This window comes from Berghia stephanieae, chromosome 4, assembly GCF_034508935.2.
Source record: "Berghia stephanieae isolate SIO BIC M18660-M18661 chromosome 4, UCSD_Bste_1.3, whole genome shotgun sequence".
NCBI lineage: Eukaryota > Metazoa > Mollusca > Gastropoda > Nudibranchia > Aeolidiidae > Berghia > Berghia stephanieae.
The window spans coordinates 91,480,366-91,502,865 of record NC_088363.1 but is presented as its reverse complement, the minus strand read 5'-3'; the positions used below and the strand labels follow the sequence as shown (position 1 = coordinate 91,502,865).

At 35.0% G+C, this 22,500-nt stretch overlaps 1 pseudogene across 1 annotated transcript in view; it reads left to right on the top strand.

Moving 5' to 3' along the window:
* The window catches only part of LOC144971886 (sodium/glucose cotransporter 4-like), a 66,963-nt pseudogene extending 48,427 nt beyond the window's left edge, over nucleotides 1-18,536 (top strand). The window contains exons 14-15 of the transcript XR_013645186.1: nucleotides 16,080-16,301; nucleotides 18,393-18,536. The product of XR_013645186.1 is annotated as a sodium/glucose cotransporter 4-like (transcript). The remainder of the gene's footprint in view (nucleotides 1-16,079; nucleotides 16,302-18,392) is intronic.
* Nucleotides 18,537-22,500: the final 3,964 nt, after the last annotated feature.

Sequence of the window (22,500 nt, the reverse complement as noted above, 5' to 3'; positions counted from 1 at the left end):
ATATTAAAAATTCTTGAAATATGATTTCGTAAAATATAATATATGGCGCGCTACCCTCATTTTTCAATGCTGCTTGAGAGACAAGTCATATAAAATTAGATATCTAGTCAATTTTAACTGCAAAATCAATTCTATTTTAGATAATAAAACAGCTAAATGATGCAAATAGATATAGCTCAGAATAAAAAGCAATTTGCTTTCCCAAACCCCTTGGAAAAAATTTTCTTTCGCCTCAACACCACTTGTTTGCCACCGCTTTTTTTAGTGCCGTAGTTCCACAAAGAGAGTCGATCTTGCTCTGGTTGGAAAAATAAAAATAAAAAGAGACATTTCATTAGCAATTTTTGGAAATACATTATAAATCATTGACATAAAATGCATCTGTCAAAGAAAGACCAATAAATAAAATGGTCATCATTCACACCAACACAGTTGAAATTTCATTGGTTTTACATCCACAGAACAGAACTCTTGGCGACAAGCAATTTTCTGTTATTAAGTTAATAAATTCAGTTGTAATTCATTTCAAATGATGCTTTGTCATTTTCATATAGAAAAATGAGTATTTACTTTATTGATCATTAATAAAAAATGTAAAGGCGCTATGGAGATTTGGAAACATTAATAATCAGAGTCAAAAAGTACATGCAGACACTCTGCTGTGCTGGCCCAGATGATGGTTTGCTGGTTGATCAGTTTGCCACAGGAGTGCCTCAACTCACCTTGCCAGAATAGCCCTTGAGCCAGCATCTTTATTGATTGTCAGGACACCAGTACAGTCAACTGAATTCTTTCATGTTAGTTGTCGATGAAAACAAAAAATTAAATTAAATTCACTAAAGTGAAAATGGCACATGCCAATGCCATTGCTAAAGTTTAAAACAATAACAACAACAATAATAATAATAATAATAATAATAATAATAATAATAATAATAATAAAAATAGTAATAATATAAAATAATAATAATAATAATAATAATAATAATAATAATAATAATAATAATAATAATAATAATAATAATAATAATAATAATAATAATAATAACATATGATATCCGTTTTTTACAAAAAAATAATTTAGCGGTCAAATATGCTTTATATTTATAAAAGTCATCAATTAAATCTCATAAACTAATAATGTGATGTATAATTTGATGTTAAACACCAAAAAAAAACCTCAGAATTTTTATTTTTTTAATTTTTAAGGCGCATTATAGGCTAAAATTAGACGTAAAACCCTAAAATTTCAAACATAGATGCACCAAAAACTAGCATATGAATTTCTTTCAAATTTAAACACAATGTTTCTTACATAAATTATAGCTATATCATGATGGAAGAATTTATCAATAGTCTGGAAAATAAATCTTTTAGAATTTTTATTTGATTTCGACTGAAAACTTGGCGCGTATCGAAGCCTAACAACATCCCATTAAACGTCAATCTCTAATAAAAACATCTCAGAGATCATTAACTCGATATCTAACAACTATACAAACAACCACATATTTATCAAAGCAACCCTAGCATACACAGATGCACTACAAAAATATTGGCTACGAATATAAACTAAAATATGAAGTAGAGACGACAACTACCCCAACAACAAAAACGTCAAAGAAAACGAAATATAACATGGGAGTCAGCGTGGCTCAGTGGTACGGTCTTTGCTTCCTACCCAAAAGGTACCAAGTTCGATCACCCGCCGCTGCGCTGTGTGGCCTTGAGCAAGCCATCTCGCCCTAGCTCAATTTGCGGCGCTGCACTGCAGCTGACGCCTGGGCTATTCCAGTCTCCCCTTGGAATACACCCGAGAGAATCATTTCCCCTATGGGATGAATAAAGGGAATTTTTTATTTTTTTATTTATTCAAGCCACCCTAAAGCAAATCGCGACAACTGCTTATGGTAATAAATTCTTCAATCTACTACAAAAATGCTTCCCATGAGGTGACATCCTACACCCCATAAGAAACAAAACGCCATCAAAATAAGATCACCTGCGTGTCAAACATACAAGGCGTAATTTCCTCCAACAACAAACGAAACTTATCACAGCCAGAACAGCCCAAGTACAACCTACAGAAAAATGCAACTGCAGGATCCAGGCACATGCCCACTAAACGGCAATTGCCTGACACGAATCGTTATTTATTAAGCCACAGTTTCACGCCCAGATACATCAAAGCAAGAAACTTACATAGACCTCACAGAGTGTTAATTCAAAACCAGATACAATCTACATAAATCTTCCTTCAAAAAGATATACAAACGACATTCCACTATAGTCTGTTCCAGGTCCCGTGTGCTGGGAATATCGCAAATTACTCTAAAGTAATGAAATGTGTTAGAAATAGCGTATTAATAGAGAGCATTATATTATACTTCACAGCATTGAACACAGGCTCACAGCGGTTTATAATTTGTCTCGTTCCTGGTGGAGACCTCACATATACATTGGACGACTATATATATATATATATATATATATATATATATATATATATATATATATATATATATATATATATATATATATATATATACTCATAACAGGTGGTTTTTCGCGACTTTGTTAGCACACAGGGATATGACAACCACCACATCAGACATTATGGGTGGACGATAATTAGATAGTCGTGACCAATGGTCATCAAATATGCCAAATATGGTCTGATAATTATTATATACATTCAAATTAAAGAAGTTGAAAACCCGTTTAGAATAGTGTGTTGTGATATAGACAGGGGTGTGAGTTGACATATGCCATGTACATGACAGTAGGTTGTCATATAACATGTATATGAAAATACGTTGTTATATAACACTATTCCATCGTTCATTGAGCGCATCATTCACTTTGGGGAGTGGCTGATGGTCAGCCGACTGGCATGAGAAATCTGAGAATTGGTATGTGGGTAGTTCTCTCTATTGTCTTTCAGTAAAGTGCTGCTGACATAGCGAATTTTGATTAGGTGGTCAGTGTTCAAACTTTGCGCAATTTAGAAACAACTTTAGGGAGCAGCTGGTGGTCAGCCCACTGGCATGAGAAATCTGAAATTCAACATTGGGGCTCTCTCTTTGTCTTTCAGAAAAAGTTCTGCAACCATGGGGAATTTTAACCAGGTGGTTGAGTAATCGGGTTCGAACTTCGCGTAGTTTTCACACTATTTTCGAGAGCCACGGATGATCGGTCCACTCAACCAAAAAAAAAATTGGAAAAAAAATCAAGCACGTAAACCAACCCTTTATACCTCTTGTCTGTGAATTTCAAGTTTCTAAGTTGATTTCAAGCTAGATCATTGTTCAAATGGGTGCTTCATTTAATGAACTCCAGAGTTACAACATGCGCAAACTACAGATCTAAAAATCTGACTTGCTCACACCACTCTCCTCCACATAATATTAATGATCCCATCCGTACAGCCTAGAACAATAGCAAATATCAATAATCCAACCAGCAAAATTCCATAATCTTTAAATTTGATGTTCTAAAATCAGTAAATTAGCCTTTACTGTTTTAAGCACATCAATTTTTTCTTTTAATTTAACGTGATTTATCAAACTTTGTGTGTTTGGTTACAAATCACATTGTCTGTGAAAAGCTTAAACAAGTACATGTACAAACACAGAAAGTTACTCATAGAGAGGATTGATAAATCCCTCACCATAGGTCGGTTAAAAGGGACAGTGGCCAAATGCTTAGCACCTTCAAATCCTAATCGGAAGGTCTCGGGTTCATTGCCACAAGATCCAGTTTTTCCATTGAGCAAAGATGATAAAAAGCAAATGTATAACAGCATGTTGGAAAAGTAAGATGTGATATAGTAGCTCCCGGTCCAAATGTTTAATGAATAAGAATCGTCTGCTTCATTTTAAAGGTACTGATGACTTAACTCACTCAACCCTAACTCCGACATATCCGTAGTTAACCCGGTTTACTTTTACCCCATGCCTATTTATTACATATTTATGAGACAAATTATAGGCGTAGTAATCAAAGCTAATGTTTTTAGTTTTTGCATGTTATTGATAGTTGAATAAAACTATCTATGTACATGCTCATTTTTAATACATTTTTTTCAAATTTGAAAAGTAACAACAATCTCTAAGATTGAGTGAGTTAAGATCTAGCTTTATGGGCCACACAGATTTTAAGGAGCTCTCTTTTTCTCTAAGTTTATAGTGCTCGAATGCACATCCCTTAACTTCAAGAAAGGCCAACAACTATTCGTTGGCAGAGAATCAAAAAGGCTCTATCTCCATGCTTTTCTTTATGTTAATTGGTGGATTCAGTACTAGTTGAAACTCACTTTTACATTAAATTACAGAAGATTCTATGCATTAATATATCATTTCTTTTTCATGTTTGATTATACTCGAAACTTCTGGAGATGGATGTTTTGATTACCAAGCTTAATTACATGGGTAAATGGAGATAGCTGCTATTGATTTTCAGCCAAAGTTTCGATTGACCAGAATAACCATTTAGTATAAGGAAGTAAGCAGAGCATTGTGTAATGTTCACAAATAATTTTTTTTTAATATTGAAGTAGGCTAACCAAATAAAAATAAAAACAAAACAAAATAAAATATCGCTTTAGCAAAAATGAAATTCAACCAAAAACAAAAGCACATAAAACACCACCAAACATAATTCAGGCTTATCAACTTCCAGAAATTTAAAATAGGAATAATGCCCCAGAGACGACCAAAGATAAAATGTTTTTGATTTTAATGGTTTTACTGCGCTTGCAACACATTAAGGCCACTCCAGCGCCAGTAAAAAGGAAGAAAATGGGATAGTAAAAGGTTCTAAAATTACAATTAAAGCACCCAAGAAAAGATAAGACAAAGGGGAATTGATTCAAATAGTGAATAGATGCAGATTCATTCCAAGAGCACACTATCAAAGTACTTAGTTTGAGATCACAGGTCCCCACTAAGGGGAATACACTCAAATGATTACAAATCATATATAAGATCTAAACAAAACATAATACATTACATAACAGAGGGAAAAATATCATCTCCCAAAACTAACTATACATTTGACTGTTTCCCTCTCACCAAGGGTATCCGGTCAGGGCCAGGATAAAACCAAGTAATCTCATCCCAAGACAAGGACAGAAAGCTAGTTGGAAAATAGATATAGGGGATAGAAGACAGTAAGTACCTCCCTGCCCACTATGGTAGGTCAGGAACCCCACCCAGGTAGATAAAATACCTGAGCGTAACTCATACCCACACTATACATTCATATAAAAATACATTCATATTTAACCAAAGACTGATCCTTGTCAATGATATTAAGATTACAATATTTAACTGAAAAACGACCAATTACAATTTATATATCAGTAAGTAGCAGATGAGAGACAACCCATACATCACTTTGAGTAAAATCAAAGCCTCCATGTAACTGAATGGTGAGACAACAATGCCTAGAATAAGAAATAGAACAAATAAAAAAAATATGAATATTAACGTCGATAATTTGTGTCTGAATAGAGATTAAATAAAAATGTGCATTTTTCAAGACTACGAACTGCCCAATGAATTACCAAAGACATGAATTTCACCAAGTTGGGCTCTATTTATATTAAGTTGTCTTCTGATTTCCTAGATAATATATAAAGCTGAGATATAGAGTCAAAGTCTCTGTACTGCCTGCTGCCGTTGCTGTGATTTTCAAACATGAACACAAATCACACAGACAATATTATATTTGGAAATATTCTGTAATGGATTTCATTTCATTACAGTTACAACACTAAGCTATAAGAGTAAAAACTTACTTAATGGCTTAAACTTTAGTGAACACATTCAGACTTATTAGGCTTAGGGCTTAAAATTAAAAAGTAAGGGCGCGAGGACAAGACGTCTAAGTCTAAACAGGTCACAGTCGCCCAAAGTTGCGCATTCAATGGTCAGGCCCAGGCAATACAAGAAACAATTTTTTAAAAGCAACAACATGCATCTAGATAGATAGGACAATAAGTTGAAACAAAAACCTAACTCAGTAAGTTTTACTTCATCAGATTGAATGTTGAATGCACAAACCACAGTCCGCCTAAGTTGTGTCTTCGGTCCGCCCTAAAAAAAAAAAAATAAATAAATAAACAAAACGAACAGAAGCGGAAGTAGGTCAAATTCCAGTAGAAAACTATCTCCAGTGTAAAGAGATTGCCATCATCATCCATCGTGGCTTGTGCTCTTGAGCACGTTGTGTCGGTCAGCTGTCTCCACGAATCACGATCCTCTGCGGTGCGAATGAAATCTGTGTTGCTTTTAAAGTCACATTTGGCTATTCTTAGGTTATTTAGATAAGTCATTCTTTGTCTTCCTCTAGCTTTCTTTCCTTCGATCATCCCAGATGTTACCAACATTTCTATTCCGTCTCTTCTCCACACACATGTCCCAGAAACCGTAACTGCCTCTTTCTGATGTTATCGATCAGTATTCTTCCCTTTCTCACCTTCTCCAACACTTCCTCGTTCGTACACCTGTCTGTCCATGATACCCTCAACATTCTTCTATACACCCACATCTCAAATGCCTCTAACCTCCTCGTACATTCTTTGTCAAGCGTCCACGTTTCACAACCATAAAAGGGTACTTATAAAATATGTTTCTACTACTTTCATTCTGGTCTTCAAGTTTAGGTTGTTGTTTGACACAACTGGTCGCATTTTATGGATCACGTTTTTCACTATTGCTATTCTTTGTTTTATATCCTCTATGTCACGTGCGTCATGGGTGATGATAGTGCCTAAATATTTAAATTTCTTTACTTGTTTGATGGTCTCTCCTTTGCTTGACAAGTGGAAGGTCGTGTTGTTGTCATTCTTTGAGACCACCATGCATTCGGTTTTCTTAATATTAAGTTTCAGGCCCATCTCTTCACTTTTGCACACCACTATATCTAAAATTTTCTGCACGTGTTCTGGACAGTATGCCATCAGAGTTCCATCGTCTGCGTATCTTATGTTATTTATATTCTGCCCTCCACCGACGACGCCTTTCACATCTTCAATTTCTTTGAATATTATTTCATTATATATGTTAAAATGGTCCGGTGATAAGACGCAACCTTGTCTTACTCCCTTCTCAATGTTAAAGAAGTCCGATGTTTCATTATCCAGTTTGACACACGCTGTTTGATTCCAATATGAGTTTTTCACAAGTCGAAGGTCTTTACTGTCTACACCGATCTTTTCTAAGATTTTGAATAGCGTATCGTGCTGTACTGAGTCAAAAGCTTTGGAATAATCAATGAAGCATAGATAAAGTGATTTTTGTTTTTCGATTGACCGTTGCATTAATGTTTTCAATGTAAAGATTGCATTTACGGTACCCTTTTCTTTAACAAAACCAAACTGCTCCTCACTTATCTCTGGAGAGATCTTGCTCTTCATTCTTTTCATAAGTATTCTTAACATAATTTTTGTGGCCTGGTTCATTATGCTGATTGTTCTGTGTTGGTCACAGTCAATAGTACCTTGTTTGTTTTTGTTTTTTGTTTTTTGTTTTTTTTTTTTGGGGGGGTGGTATCGTAATGAATACCGATTGTCTTAAGACATTAGGCAATTCACTCTTTTCATATAAGACATTAAAGGCTTTTGTCAGAATGTCTATTCCCAGATCGTTGAGGGCGTCAATCAATTCTATTGAGAAGCTATCTTGGTCTACCGCTTTCCTCTTATTCATCTCTTTGCAAGCAGCTTCTACTTCTTCTCGCATAATCTGGGGACCCGTGTTCACAGTAGAGATTTCTTTATCCAAGCTCGTCCCTCTTTTGTCATCCGCTATAGATTTTTTATGTACACTGCCCAACGTTCCAAAATTTCGTTGTTGTCGATATGTATACTACCGTTTGCGTCTTTAACGCCTTTTCTTGCCACGGCTGGGCGTTTTCCACTTAGATCTTGTATTGACTGGTGGAATTGTTTGGTGTTAGATTTTTTAGTCTTTCAATTCTGTGACATTCATGTTTGCCATAGCTCTGCCCAAAGATATTTTGATGGCTCTGCCTGACTCAAACCCAAATTTATTCAGATTTTCTTTGCACCCAAGGGGCGCTACTCAACTTGTAGTCAAACGTTTTTAACAACTTAACTTATTTTTATCTGTCAAAGTCAACCAAAGGCAAATCGTTTTCAGACGAAAAAAACCTACATGACAACTTAGCAATGTTGTCAGAAACCACCCATGGTTGTCAGATCCACGTCAAAAATCATATGGATGTTATTAAAACCATGCAATATAAGAGTATATATATATATATATATATATATATATATATATATATATATATTATATATATATTATATGAGTGTTGGTGGGTACGCGTAGGTACGAAAGTGCTCGATAATGATGGTTAGAGCTAATATAAAATATAAATTGTATCACTCACTCATATGTGGCCAAAACATATGTTTCTGTGGTTTCGTCCAACGAAAGCCACAGAAACATATGTTTTGGCCACATATAAGTGAGTGATACAATTTATATTTTATATATATATATATATATATATATATATATATATATATATATATATATATATATATATATATATATATATATATATATATATATATAAACCGTTCTTCGATTTTTCTCCCGTAAAATCGGATATAGTTATTATACAGTGTGGGTTTTTTTTTATTATTGATACATTTCAGGTTTAAATAATTCGAGAGCTATGTCAGATTTTATCATAAGGGTTTTGCTACATATGTAGAATTTGTTCCAAGTTTTGATGGGTATAAGTTTTAACACTGTGCGTCCTTTAAAAGCTGAGCTATGGCGTTATCATTAGAAAGGATAATTTTGGCTTAGATCATGACTTATTTTGGCTTTGTCCGACATGCTTCTCGAAAGTTTATTTTATTTAACATGTTTATCCAAGGCTATCATCTTGAAACATTGCCTTAACGATGCAAAATTATTTTGTGTATGGCGTCATCTGAAGACAAAAATAAGAGAAGCCGTTGACTCTGTCACATTACTTATGCTGCAAAAGACGTGAGACGAACTGGAGATATGCTTGCCGGTTGTCATTTAAAAGGTTGGTGGTAACGTGGATATTTACATTGGACAATTGCGCAAACACACGATTACAAGTATGATATCAGAAGAAAATTTAATACATTTGAATTAATATGTTGAAAGCCAAATTGATGTCGTTGCAGTTGTTCTTGGGGAATTCAAACCTGAAATAATATGTCAATGATTCAAAACAAACACTGTAATTGGATTCAATAGTCTGATGTCTGATCAGCAACGGCGGCCATCGTGGTTCTAAACAAAGAGAATCGGCACTTTTTATTCTCCATGCTGGCTAGAACTTTTCATATGTCTTGTGATCAGAATGCTCGTCGGAGAAATATTTCATAAGGGCGTCCGCCATTGTTTCGATAGTCTAGAGCCAGTTACTAAGTTACCATGCGTCATTACGAGGGAAGTGACGACATGACTGTTGACGAGTATTTACGATTTATTTCAAACGTACCCTTTTCTACTCATTACATCATAACTCAGCTACCAAAGGGCGTACAGTATTAAAACTTATATCAATCAAAACCTTAAATAAATTCTGCACCTATGGCAATGAACCGTTTGATGAAATCTTATATAGCTTTGGGTTTATTCGTGTCAATAAAAAAAAAACACTCTGTACGCTGGGTTTTCTAAAATATCCCCGTGTTATTAGCATGGATGTTGTGAAAGCTTCGTTAAAGATACTGCATAAAATAACACACTAGCATTGTCAAATAAACTCTTTGGTTTTGTTTTCCAGTCTACCTTCCGCCCGAATAGAGGGAATTCAGATGCAACAGGCTATTTCCTGGCGGGGAAATCTATGAACTGGTTTCTGGTAAGTAACACAGCCTTCTCGGAATAAGTCTAAACCACCCACGAGGACAGTGTTTAGAATGATGGTTTGTCCAATCTATTAAGTTTGTCTGGAAAGACTTTCAGTGTGTAACGTTCATACTCTCAAAGGATCTATCAAAACTCTCGTTTTATAAAGACACTTAATATATTTAAGTCACAATCTTGGTTTGATTTGACGTACGCTTGAGGAGATTGTTATCAAATATCTATCTAGATGTGTATACGCTAAAATATAAACTGTATTAATTTGTTAATTAAGTGCTAAGTGAGTAAAAGAAGAGTTTAAATTAACGACATTAAACAAATGCCATATTAACGGACGTATTCTGGAACGACAGGTATTCAGACATTTGTCCTTAAAACTCATCCTTTAAAAATCAATTAATTTAACTGACCCTCATCTTGGCTAAAACTTTCAAAAAACCCGGATTTAAAAAGAAGAATTCGTGAAGTCCCAGGTTTGAGAGCTTTTGCCAAGATGAGAGTCATATTTGAAGGATGAATTTTCGGACTAAATTTTTTGATAGGGGCCTTTCCAGAGTACGGAAGTTAATTGATTAGAATAGCTTTTATTTAAGGTAATTAGTTCTGTTCTTTTACGAAGTTAGCGCTCAACAAATGCAGCTTTTATTTTAGCGTATACATAGACCCGTCTAGATATTTTGATAACAGCTCCCTCTAGATATGTACCTACGTCAAAGTAAATTAAAATTATGACTTATTTCTAAATCAAACTTATTGTGTCCTTATAATAAGCAACCTACAAACACTGTAATCTTTTAGGGTACTAAAAGCTGATAAGAATATAATATATTCTTTCGCAACCTTTGTGAGAGATAACGCCTTAACCCATACTGGAGACTGACTCCGACGACCCGGCACTGCCCGTCCTCTGCCGTCTTCTGGATAAAGACGTCGGGCACTGACAAAATACAAAGAATAAAGATAAGAGCCACTAGACCTACCCATACCAAGCTCGAAAAAAAAAAAAAAAAACGACAGAAGACGTCGGAAACAGTCTCCGGTGTGGGTCAGCCCTAAGAGGCTGTGTCATTATTACTATGTCAGCACCCTCTTGGGCCTCATTTAACTTGTTTTTAAACAGATCATTTCCAGCGATTATCAATATGCTATTTGGAAATACAAAACAAATTAGTCAACATTTTGATACAATCAAATAGATGGACAGATAAATAGATAGAGACATTGAGAAGGAGAAAGTAGCGATATAAATATATATATATATATATATATATATATATATATATATATATATATATATATATATATATATATATATATATATATATATATATGTGTGTGTGTGTGTGTGTGTGTGTGTATGTGGGAGTGTGACATATGTGTCTGTGTGTGTACATATATATATATATATATATATGTATTATATATATATATATATATTATATATATATATATATATAGAGAGAGAGAGAGAGGAGAGAGAGAGAGAGAGAGAGAGAGAGAGAGAGATTTAGGATCCATAGATCATCTAGAACATTATAATCTTATGTTTTTCATGTATTCTTATCTTAACCTTTTAAAGAGTTAAATAAGGAATAATTTAACTACAAACCTGTAAATTGACTATTTTGACCTCACATTCAAAAAGCTTCTTTATTGACTTCCAGGTAGGGTCGTCCATATTTGCCACCAATGTTGGAGGCCCGATGTTCATCGGTCTTGCAGGCACGGCAGCTGCCTCGGGATTCGCTGTGGCCATCTATGAGTTGCACGTTAGTATTTGATTGCCCATTGGATTCAATAGTCTGATGTCACGTCGCCCAGCAACCGTGAGCAGCGTGGTTCTAAACAAAGAAAATCGGTATAATTTTTATTCTTCATGCTGGCTAGAACTTTTCATATGTCATGTGATCAGAATGTATAAAAGTAAAAACAAGATCATATTTATAATGTTTTTCTCCTCTGGACCCACTTTTATGCTCGTCGGAGAAATATTTCATAAAGGAGTCCGCCATTGTTCCGATAGTTTAGAGCCAGTTACTAAGTTACTATGCGTCATTACGAGGGAAGTGACGTCATGACTGTTGAAGCCTATTAGAACTGTCTACCAAATTAGATTGCTTATTAGAGAGCTGGATGCAATGAATTGATACATAGTTCGAATCTTAACACGATGGATGACCTGTGACCGTTGTTTAGAAGGAGAAGGGGGAAAACAAGACGTAGATGTTTGTCTGATCCGATTTTGCTTACAATGAGTTGTTCTGTGTACAGAAAACCTTTCATGGCATCAGATCACTCAGGGCATCTGGACAGCATTGTGCAAACTGCATCGAATGCTAATCGTCATATTTATTGTTAGAAAAACGAACGAGTCATTGGCTACATAACCAACATGGTCTTCAAAAAAAATATGTAATCTAAGTCTAAATAAAGCTGTTAAAATCTAGAAATGATTTTAAAGACCGATTTTAAGCAATACGCTATTAACCTTGGATCACAGGAGGTCCCTGCTTCAATCAAATAGCACTGTCTTATGCTTTATGACTTGATCACAGGAAATAACTATTTATAATAACTCTAAAATTATGTATTGGAATGAGACATCAATTTCTAAATGAGCAAAGTGCTAATCTTTAAGATTCAAATAAAAAGTCAAGAAAACAAAAATAACAAATTTGGGAGGTTTTATTTAATTTTTCAGGAATTTTCAACAAAAACATGATTTTAATCATCTAATTATGCCTTTTTATGAAATGAAGCTTTTCGGGCCTAAAAAAACTATAAATTATTTATTTTTAAACCATTTTCATATTTACTTTTATTATTTCAGGCCATATTTGTACTAATAGCCTTGGGATGGGTCTTTGTTCCTGTATATATTGCAAGTGGAGTAAGTCTGGATTGTATTTTTTCTTTCTTATTTTTGCATGTGCATTAATACATACCAATATCCACTAAAAGTGCCCAAAGCGCTCGACAAAGGATCCCTAGCAAACAGCAACACTTAGCAGTAGGATGCCCATTAGGAGTTGTTATAATTTTTTATCCAATAAAAACAATGATGTTAACGGCCAGGTACCCTTTCTAAACCTGTGTACGGTGAGAGAATGTGAGTAAGGAGCCCTTTTCGAGGTCTCATCTATGCGCCGCTCAGAGCGGTCCTCGAAACCTGGGCATTCCGGTTCGAAGGGGAGTCTCATAACACAAGACCACATAGCCGCACACAATGTGATTATTGTTATTTGCATGTCCAATGACAAGCTTCATGATGCATGGATGCGATTGAAATTAATCTAATGTTAACCTATAAGATAGGTATTGTGCAACACTTAGAGCACTATAAAAACTGTGGATATGCTTAGATGTGTTTGTCCGTTTATCGACAATTCATTTTTGTGTATGAAAAGAAAAAAAAATCCAACATATTATCATCTCGAATCTTGAAGTCCGTTGAGTTGGGATTTAATCCGTTTTTGTAACGTGAGTTCTGCATGCAGCGGAAACAGTTTCAGCCAACTTCGGTCAAATGATTTATCACGATGCATTTCTCGCTACCAACCGAATTGCTGCTAAGTGGACAGAGGGACCACAAATAAATAATCTTGCTTATATAATCATAGATAATAATATAATATAATATAATATAATATAATATAATATAATATAATATAATATAATATAATAATACGTTGGGATCAAACTGGGGTTGTAAAGGTTTATAATTCAGAAAAGTGAGTGGAGCAGGCACTTATGTTGGTAACAACAAGATATGAAGTGAGTAGAAAAGTGCCAGAAGACAATAGAGAATAAAAAAAATTTTTCCCGCGGCGGTGGTGGGGTTTGAACCTGCGACCTTATTGGTACGACAACTCCGCCTGGCAGGTGAGAGCGTGGATCTACCGTGTGAGCTATCCACGAACACAAAAATATTCGTTTCAAACCCAAAGTCATTTCTAGATCCCTCTCTCACCCACTTCTTGAGATCGCCGATTCGTTCACCACCATCGCGAAGTAATTTTGACCAGCAGTTAAGCTTAATAGCCAATATTCTCATCACAAACATATAACGTAGAAACGATTGAGACATTGAGTATGCTCCGGTGTATGGGGTGAATTTTTAATTCAGAAAAGTGAGTGGAGCAGGCACCAATTACATTTTTTTAAAAACAATAACTTTCACAAGATTAACATGAAAAACAATAACAACAATAGCAACAACGACAACAACTTGAGGTATTTGGTGTGTCTATACAATTCCCTTCAATTTATTACATACCTTGCAATTTTTTTCCAGGATTGAAAGGCCTAATGTTATCGGCTCTGATGGCAGCGGTGATGAGTAGTCTGACTTCTGTGTTTAATTCTGCGAGCTCCATTGTCACCATGGACCTTTGGAGACGATTTAGAAGGAACGCGAAACAGTCCGAGCTGATGATTGTGGGACGGCTTTGTGTTGTAGTTCTAATCGGATTCAGGTCAGTGCGCATAATGTTAGGTGATCAAAAGCCTAATGATGCTGCTGCTGCTGCTGCTGCTGATGATGATCATGATGATGATGATGATGATGATGATGATGATGATGATGATGATGATGACGACGACGATGATGATGATGATGATGATGATGATGATGATGATGATGATGATGATGATGATGATGATGATATAGATGATGACGATGGCTTGTCGTGGTGAGAGGAGAGAGTGCTTCCTCCCATTGGTCGGTTAGGAGTTACTAGTCGTTTGCGATTATCAGGTTGTTGGAATCTAGCCTCAAAACAGCATTATATCGGGATGAATTAAATTTAAATATCGAAAACTAAATTTACAGTAAATGATATGAAACCCGGACTCAGTCAATACCTTTTGCTGAGATGAATGACTGGAGTTTCTTGAAGAGCAGTTAAAAACACGTTTTGGGAATCTGATTCAACTGGACATAATGTGCGGCTATGTGGTCTTGTGGTATGACACTCGCTTTCGGTTCGGAAGCTGCTGGGTTCTAGGCTCGCTCGTGGCACAGTTCAGTCCTTGAAAAAGGCTCTTTCCTCACATTCCCTCACCATACTCGGGTGTAAAATGAGTACCTGGCCGTTAGCAGCGTTGTCTCTGTCCGAAAAAATTATAATATCGCCTAACTGGCGTCATGTCATGTCCTACATGTTAAGTGTTGCTGTTGGCCAAGGACCCCTCGCTTTGACCACGTTTAGTGGATATTGCGCAATATAAAAGCTCAAGTTTTTTGGTTTTTGTTTTGTTTTTGTTTTTGTTTCTTTTTAATGTGAGCCATGTTTTCATCCTTCATTTTATGCTGTAAACGATATATCTTACTATAAAGGTCAGTGTAATAACCACGTACTCATTCACTCCTAAGTCGAGAGGGATAATGTGTGAAAATAGCCCAACAATGAAACATGGCCGAAGCAGGCTTTATTTTATCATTATCATTCTCAGTGATAATCTCACTAATCCAGTCACTGGCCACGATCAACATCGGTTAACTTAATAATGTTATAAAAGCTCATACCGAAAGCCATTAGGGGTTTGTGAATCAGATACAGACCGAAAGATAGAGAAATCTTTTGATTAAAAAAAAATTGTTTCCTCTTGCAGTATAATCTGGATTCCCATCGTGGAGAAGTCTCAAGTGGGACAGCTGTGGAATTATTTGGCAGTAATAGCTTCTTGTTTGTGTCCACCGTGGTGTTGTGTTTTCCTGTTGGCGTTGTTTTGGCAGGGAACCACTGAGAAAGTAAGAATATTATACTTGAAATATATACGTCTATGTGAACACCTTAAATCTATTAAATATTACATGCTATTGTTTGTTTATTTTTTGTTGGGGGGTTTTTTTTTGGTATGTTTTTTGTTGTCTTTTTTGTTTTTTTTATGTTTTTGTTTTGTTTTTTGTTTTTTTGTGTTTTTTTTGTTTGTTTTTTTTTTTTTTTTTTTGTTTTTTTTTTTTTTTGGGGGGGGGGGGGTTGTTTTATTGTTTTCTGTTGTTTTAAAAAAATGTTTTTCATTGTGATTAATGCTCTGTGTAATGGAACAAGTTAGATATACATTGTTGCGTTAAAGCAACAATAGATTTACTTTTTTGATTTTACTTTGCTGCTGTGCTATATTTTTTAACTCTTAGATCCACCAGAAATATTTCATTCACTTCACACATTTTTATTATTTTTCCAGGGAGCTTTCTGGGGTCTTGTCATCAGCAATGGTGCTGGATTCATAAGAATAATATTAGAATTCACGTATATAGCCCCATTCTGTGGTAGTGGCGAGGAGGACACCAGACCAGATATTCTCAAAAAAGTCAATTTCCTCCACTATGCCATTATAAGTACTGGCGTGTCAGTAATATCCACTGTGGCCATATCCCTTTTTACTGAACGGCGTAGTCCAGAGAAGGTAAGAACAATCGCCTATTAAATTTACAGGTCTCTAGTAGAACATAGTTCTTTTGAGATTGAACAGACTTGCCTACTACTACTAAGTATTCGTAGAATTACAAAATTTTGACCCCAATTCCATAACTACATCAGCATCTCTAAGTCATTAAAAAGTTGAAAATGAAAGTTGAATCTAGACTATATAATTTTAAGGATTTTGAAGTGTTATTTTTTCCTTGTGAGGATAAATAGTTTTAACCCTTTCCTTATCACCTCCAGCAAATTCGTCACATTTGTTACGACACACTATATCTACATTTTTTCTTCTTCAGATTTATTTTGTACATCACAATGTTCTTTGTTTAATTAATAAGAACATAAAGTTGTTTTGTAGAGAGATTGTTTGAGTTTAAAAAATCAATTTTTCTGCTGGGTTTTCTGCTGCCATTTTTTGAGGAAAATACTGAAAATGATCATTAAGGAGAGAGTTAAAGTAAACTATAGCGACTATAAGTATTATCTCCTAAGAACTACGAATCATTAAATTTTCAGGCCTGTAAATGGTTGGTAAGGAAAGAATCGAGCATCTGATACACCCCGCGCGATATAACATCGTTTTTAGGCGATGGATCACTGTATTGTGGTATTTAACGTGGAGGTTAAATTAGTTCAGAAAATTTTATGTAATAATTCTCCACACCACGCGAGCGGTTTACCTAGGTTGTCAGCTCCTGCGCTCACAGAATCACCCTATTAATTTGAATTAAATTATAGGTCTGCAAATCCTATGATTTCCCCGTTACATATTACATGTAATATTAAACAACAATGGTTAATGGCTCGTGTGGCCGTCTAAGGATATAACCTTCACATTAAAATAAGTAATTAATAAAACGAGTTCCAGTCCCACATATAGTTGACAATAAAAATAAGTCAGCTTAATTCTGATTTAAATAATATGGTACGTATTTACATGTTCTGTTAATGTTTATTACTCATCATGGGGCACCAACAGCGCCGCATAGCACGATTAACGTGGATATTTAGGCGTTATATATAATCTCATTATTAACTATTACTATTTAACAAAGGAAAACCACAAACCACAATATTTTTTTATCGTTGAAAGTCTTAGCTTGGTGACAGCTGAGGTCCTTAGCCGAACTGGCCGTCTCTCAGGTCTTGATTGTAAGGGTGCCGTTTGATGCAAAGTTGTGAGGTCGGGCAGCTCTTCCTATGTCCATACTAGGAAGGGATTGAAATCTGGTTTGATAATAATATAAACAGGCCGTCGGATTTCCCCGTGTTAAACTTCCTTGGCCTGGTGTATCCTCAGACAGTGTAGCGATATGGTCCAAAGTCAGACCTAATTGTGTAATAGGCTAAACAAGCCTAATAATATTTAATAAAATAATGTAACACTTGAACGTTATAACTAAAGACTCCTGAATATTTAAGTAACATATTTATAATACTAACGCCCAGATAGCAGGAAGTAAACAAACGATAGGTATTCTGGTCTCAAGAAGTACCGGACTTCACTAGATAAATAAACTAGCTAAACCATGGTATTGTAAAATATGTCAAATTACATGTAACCAAGTCATAATGATATCGTGTATATCAACCTCATAGGAACAGAGACGTAAAAGTATGCAGAAAAAGCTGTTGATACAGACGGTAGATCAGAAAGAAATGTAAATCAATGTAATCACTCACTCCTTATGAATGCATATCACACCACTGAACAGGATAAAAACACGTCTGTTCTTGTCCGCTATTTTTGTGGAAGAGAATGCCTTGAAATGTGCATGTTTTATAATGTTATCGCGTCCTGTTCATTTCCATATGGGTCTTTGTTTTGAAGATAGGGTGATGGGGCGTGTCTTCCAGATGTTGACACTTAATTTTACATTGTCAGGTATTGGCGGAGTTTGAGCGATGAAGGTAGGTTAGGGTTTGCTCTCATGTAGGTGTGAAATTTGCATCTTCTAGGGGAGTAATTGCGTGTCAACCCGGTTGATATATGGTGGTGACCGTTGGTCGGTAAAATGCCATATTGATATTTTCCACTTGTGACAATCACATTGTATCTCCAATCTTTCTCCAGTTACGTAGAGTCACATGGTGGACACGTCACGACCCTCGACCTCCTGAGGATAGCGACTCAGAAGATGATATAGGTCTTGATGAAAACAATATTAACACAGGTAACGACAAATGTTTTATGATCTGTAAGAAGGTCATAAAATAGAAAGAGAGTGTACAACTGCTGATGTTGACTATTGAAAACTAATAATATCAGTAAAATTAATGATAAAAATGTGTAATTCGGGTAGATCATCATCATCACAATACCGCATTCATAGGTTACTCTTTATCCCATGTTTAAATAATAAAGAAACAGACTGTCCCCGCAGTTTTTTGCGGCCGCAAATTTCACCCTTGACCGCAAAAAGCCGCAATTTTCGCGTTTTTAGGCTAAATTGACGAATTTTTGTTTTTAAAAAACCCCAAAAGCTATGAAAAATTGTGAAAAGACGGCGACTTTCAATGCTAGCATCCAAAATTGGCACTAAATAACGGACAAGCATGATTTTTCATGATTTTTTCCATGTTTTTCATTCAAAAACCCATAAGTCCTATATTGAAATATAAAGCAATAATAATAACGCTCAAAATTGGATAGTAAGTAGAGAATACAAATTTAATGTGCCCCCATTGGAAAATGGATTTTGTTTCTCTTTCCTTGTGAATAGTTATTTTTTTCCTCTCCTTAATTATTTTTCAAATTTTGAATTTTTTATGCGATTGTTCACTTTGATTTCCCAAATTTAAGAAGCTAAATAGTTAATAAAATATTTTGATTACTTCCTTCTTTTTTTTACTTACTTACTTACTATGGCTATTATTATTATTATTACAATATTATTTCAAACCATTCAAAATGTAAATAAATTCATGTTGACATGTTGTGACATCAATATTCTACAAAATGCCCTATTTGTGCCAATTTTTTAACCGTAATGTTGTTTTAATTGTTTGATTTTTGTAAAACTAGCGTCAAATTTTTGGCAAATTTTGCAATTTTGATGGCAAATTTTACCATTTTATATGGCAAATTTTGGCCTTTGAAATGGCAAAAAAACGAACAGAGGAAAATGCTAAAATCTTTAAGACTTCTTTTGCTAGTGTAAAATATAGAAATTAAAAACATTATTGAATAGCTAATATGAATTCTTAGTGCACAAACACAATTTTGCACGACCTTGGAACGGTAATATCTAATAATGCTTTAGATATTATGTTCTGCCTCATTGTACCATTAGCCATTATTCATTGCATATAAAATATAACTGCCATATATATTTTATGTCATAAATATAACTATCGAATTTATCCCTTATTTGTCTCTATCATCTTGATCTATGTCCTTAGAACAACTTTATCTATACATATTTCATGTTGTTAATGTGTGTTAAACCGATTGTGTGTAAAAGAAAAAAAATTGTAAACTGAGTGCTTGCTAAAAAGTTTCTAAGTTAATTGCCATACTCTGGAAAGAACATGTGTTCAAAATTGGGCCAGAAAACTCATCCTACAAATATCGGACGATTTATCGACCCTCGTTAGGGTCATTTAAACCAACAGATATTTGAAGGACGAGTTTTCTGACCAAAATTTAAAATACTTGTCTTTCTTGTACGGCAATTAACTGGGAAAAAAACTCGGAATTGGTGGGAATGGTACAACCATATGTTGTTAGCATCCTAAATGGTTCAGGTTTTAGTTTGAGATGGTGATGATGATGATGATGATGATGATGAAGATGATGATGATGATGAAGAAGAAGAAGAAGAAGAAGAAGAAGAAGAAGAAGAAGAAGAAGAAGAAGAAGAAGAAGAAGAAGAAGAAGAAGAAGAAGAAGAAGAAGAAGAAGAAGAAGAAGAAGAAGAAGAAGAAGAAGAAGAAGAAGAAGAAGAAGAAGAAGAAGAAGAAGAAGAAGAAGAAGAAGAAGAAGAAGAAGAAGAAGAAGAAGAAGAAGAAGAAGAAGAAGAAGAAGAAGAAGAAGAAGAAGAAGAAGAAGAAGAAGAAGAAGAAGAAGAAGAAGAAGAAGAAGAAGAAGAAGAAAAGAAGAAGAAGAAGAAGAAAGAAGAAGAAGAAGAAGAAGAAGAAGAAGAAGAAGAAGAAGAAGAAGAAGAAGAAGAAGAAGAAGAAGAAGAAGAAGAAGAAGAAGAAGAAGAAGAAGAAGAAGAAGAAGAAGAAGAAGAAGAAGAAGAAGAAGAAGAAGAAGAAGAATTCAGTGGTTATGTATTTATATATTTTTGGTACCGTCGAAACCGCTTGGCACGCACTCATGCATACACCTACACACAAATTATATGAGTACACATTGACATACACGAACACACACATCGGCTTCACTTAGAATCACGATACATTTACTCTTTCCTTACCAGAAATTTTCCCTGAAACTTCACACCTGCCCAACAAACACACAAAAAAGATTTGTCTTGCTCAAACTCAAACAGAAAAGCAACAAGTACTTTCTATATTGCTCAGCAAAATGAGCTTTCCAACACAGTGTCAAGTTTTTATAACCGTAACAATTAATTTTAACATTTTGTGATATACAAAAAAAAATTAACAAAAAAAAAAACGAGAAGTATTGAAATGTAAGCTTCAATTTATTAAACGAAGACAGATACTGAGGACGTTCCGGCTTTCCCTTTTATAAAAAAAAAAAACACGATGTATGAAACACAAAGGACGAATGAGAGATGTGTGAATGGCCTAGTTAAGGAGAATAAATAAAAACAATGATGGGACAGGAAACAGGATGCCCCTTTGTAAGGAAGCACGAATGACAATAAATATTTATAAAAGGTGTCCAATTCATGAAAAGATCTAAAAAGGAGGGTGTGTCCTACAGTTTAGAATGTAAAATAGAATGAAAAGTAAACTATATTTGGATAATGATAAAATGGAATTGGAATACAGTTTTAGAAACAGGGATAGTAGTTGTTTTTTTCCTTCGAGCTTCAAGCAGCAACATTTTCATTGTGATGTACAAAAGAAATTAGAATACGAAAATTGTTGATAGTATCGTAACGAATGTGAATATTTTCCTATGAATGGTAGGGCGAGGGTTAAGCAGAAATAGACTAAGAAATATTATGGTCAAGTGATATAAGCAAGATGGAGCGTATTACATTTGATACCTTTAGACAGTAATGATAAAATCATCTTACAGATTAAAGAACTGGTAAATAATTAAATACTCATGTGATATTTTCCTCAATATAATCTCTCTCTCATACTTTTTCTCTCCAGTTACACTACAGCCACCCCAGAAAAAGACGGTTAATAGACGGATTTACAACTGGTTATGCGGTCAGGACAATAAGCCTAAACCCAAATTATCAGCAGAGGAGATAGAAAGCATCAAAAGGAAGATGACTGACATTTCTGAGAACAAGACTTCAGCAAAGATTACCTCAGCCGTTGCTGTGTTACTTTCTCTAGTTGGAGCATTCCTCTTTGGGTTTTTTGCATAAGATGTACAAAATAGCATGGATCTATGGCAGAAATGGGAATGGGCGTCCAGGAGGGATGTGGTAGTATATCCAATTCCTTCCCGGGTAGAGCCAGGGCGCCCAGATATGTTCATATTGTTTACCATTGTAATGGAATCGTTTTTCCATTAACAAATTATGTTAAGTTAATCCTTTAAGAGCGGGATTAAATTTCTATCAAATCATTACATATATTATATCATCATCATCTTGTGCCGCGCTTAGTAGCGTGGGCGGTCATGGCTCTACACTCCTCTCCCTTTTTCCGTTGCTCTGATGATGGTGTTGTTTCTTTCCTGTCCCAGCCAGTCTGTCAGCGAATCCATCATTTTCGCTCTCTGTCTTCCAAGTGCTCTCTTTCCTGTTAACTTTTCGGTCACATCCAGTTTTTCCAGTCCCTTTCTTCTGACCTAGGAAATTTGCCTGCCGTTTACGTATTGTGTCAACAACTTTGCGTTTACACCCACACTCCTTAAGGACATCTTCATTTCTCTTTTTATCCGTCCACGGAATACGGAGCATTCTTCTTAGAAACCACATTTCAACTGCCTCCATTCTTTTAATTATCTCTGAGGTCATGGTCCAAGTTTTGCAAGAGTATGTTTATATGGGTTTTATATAACATTGAAACAGTCTCATCTT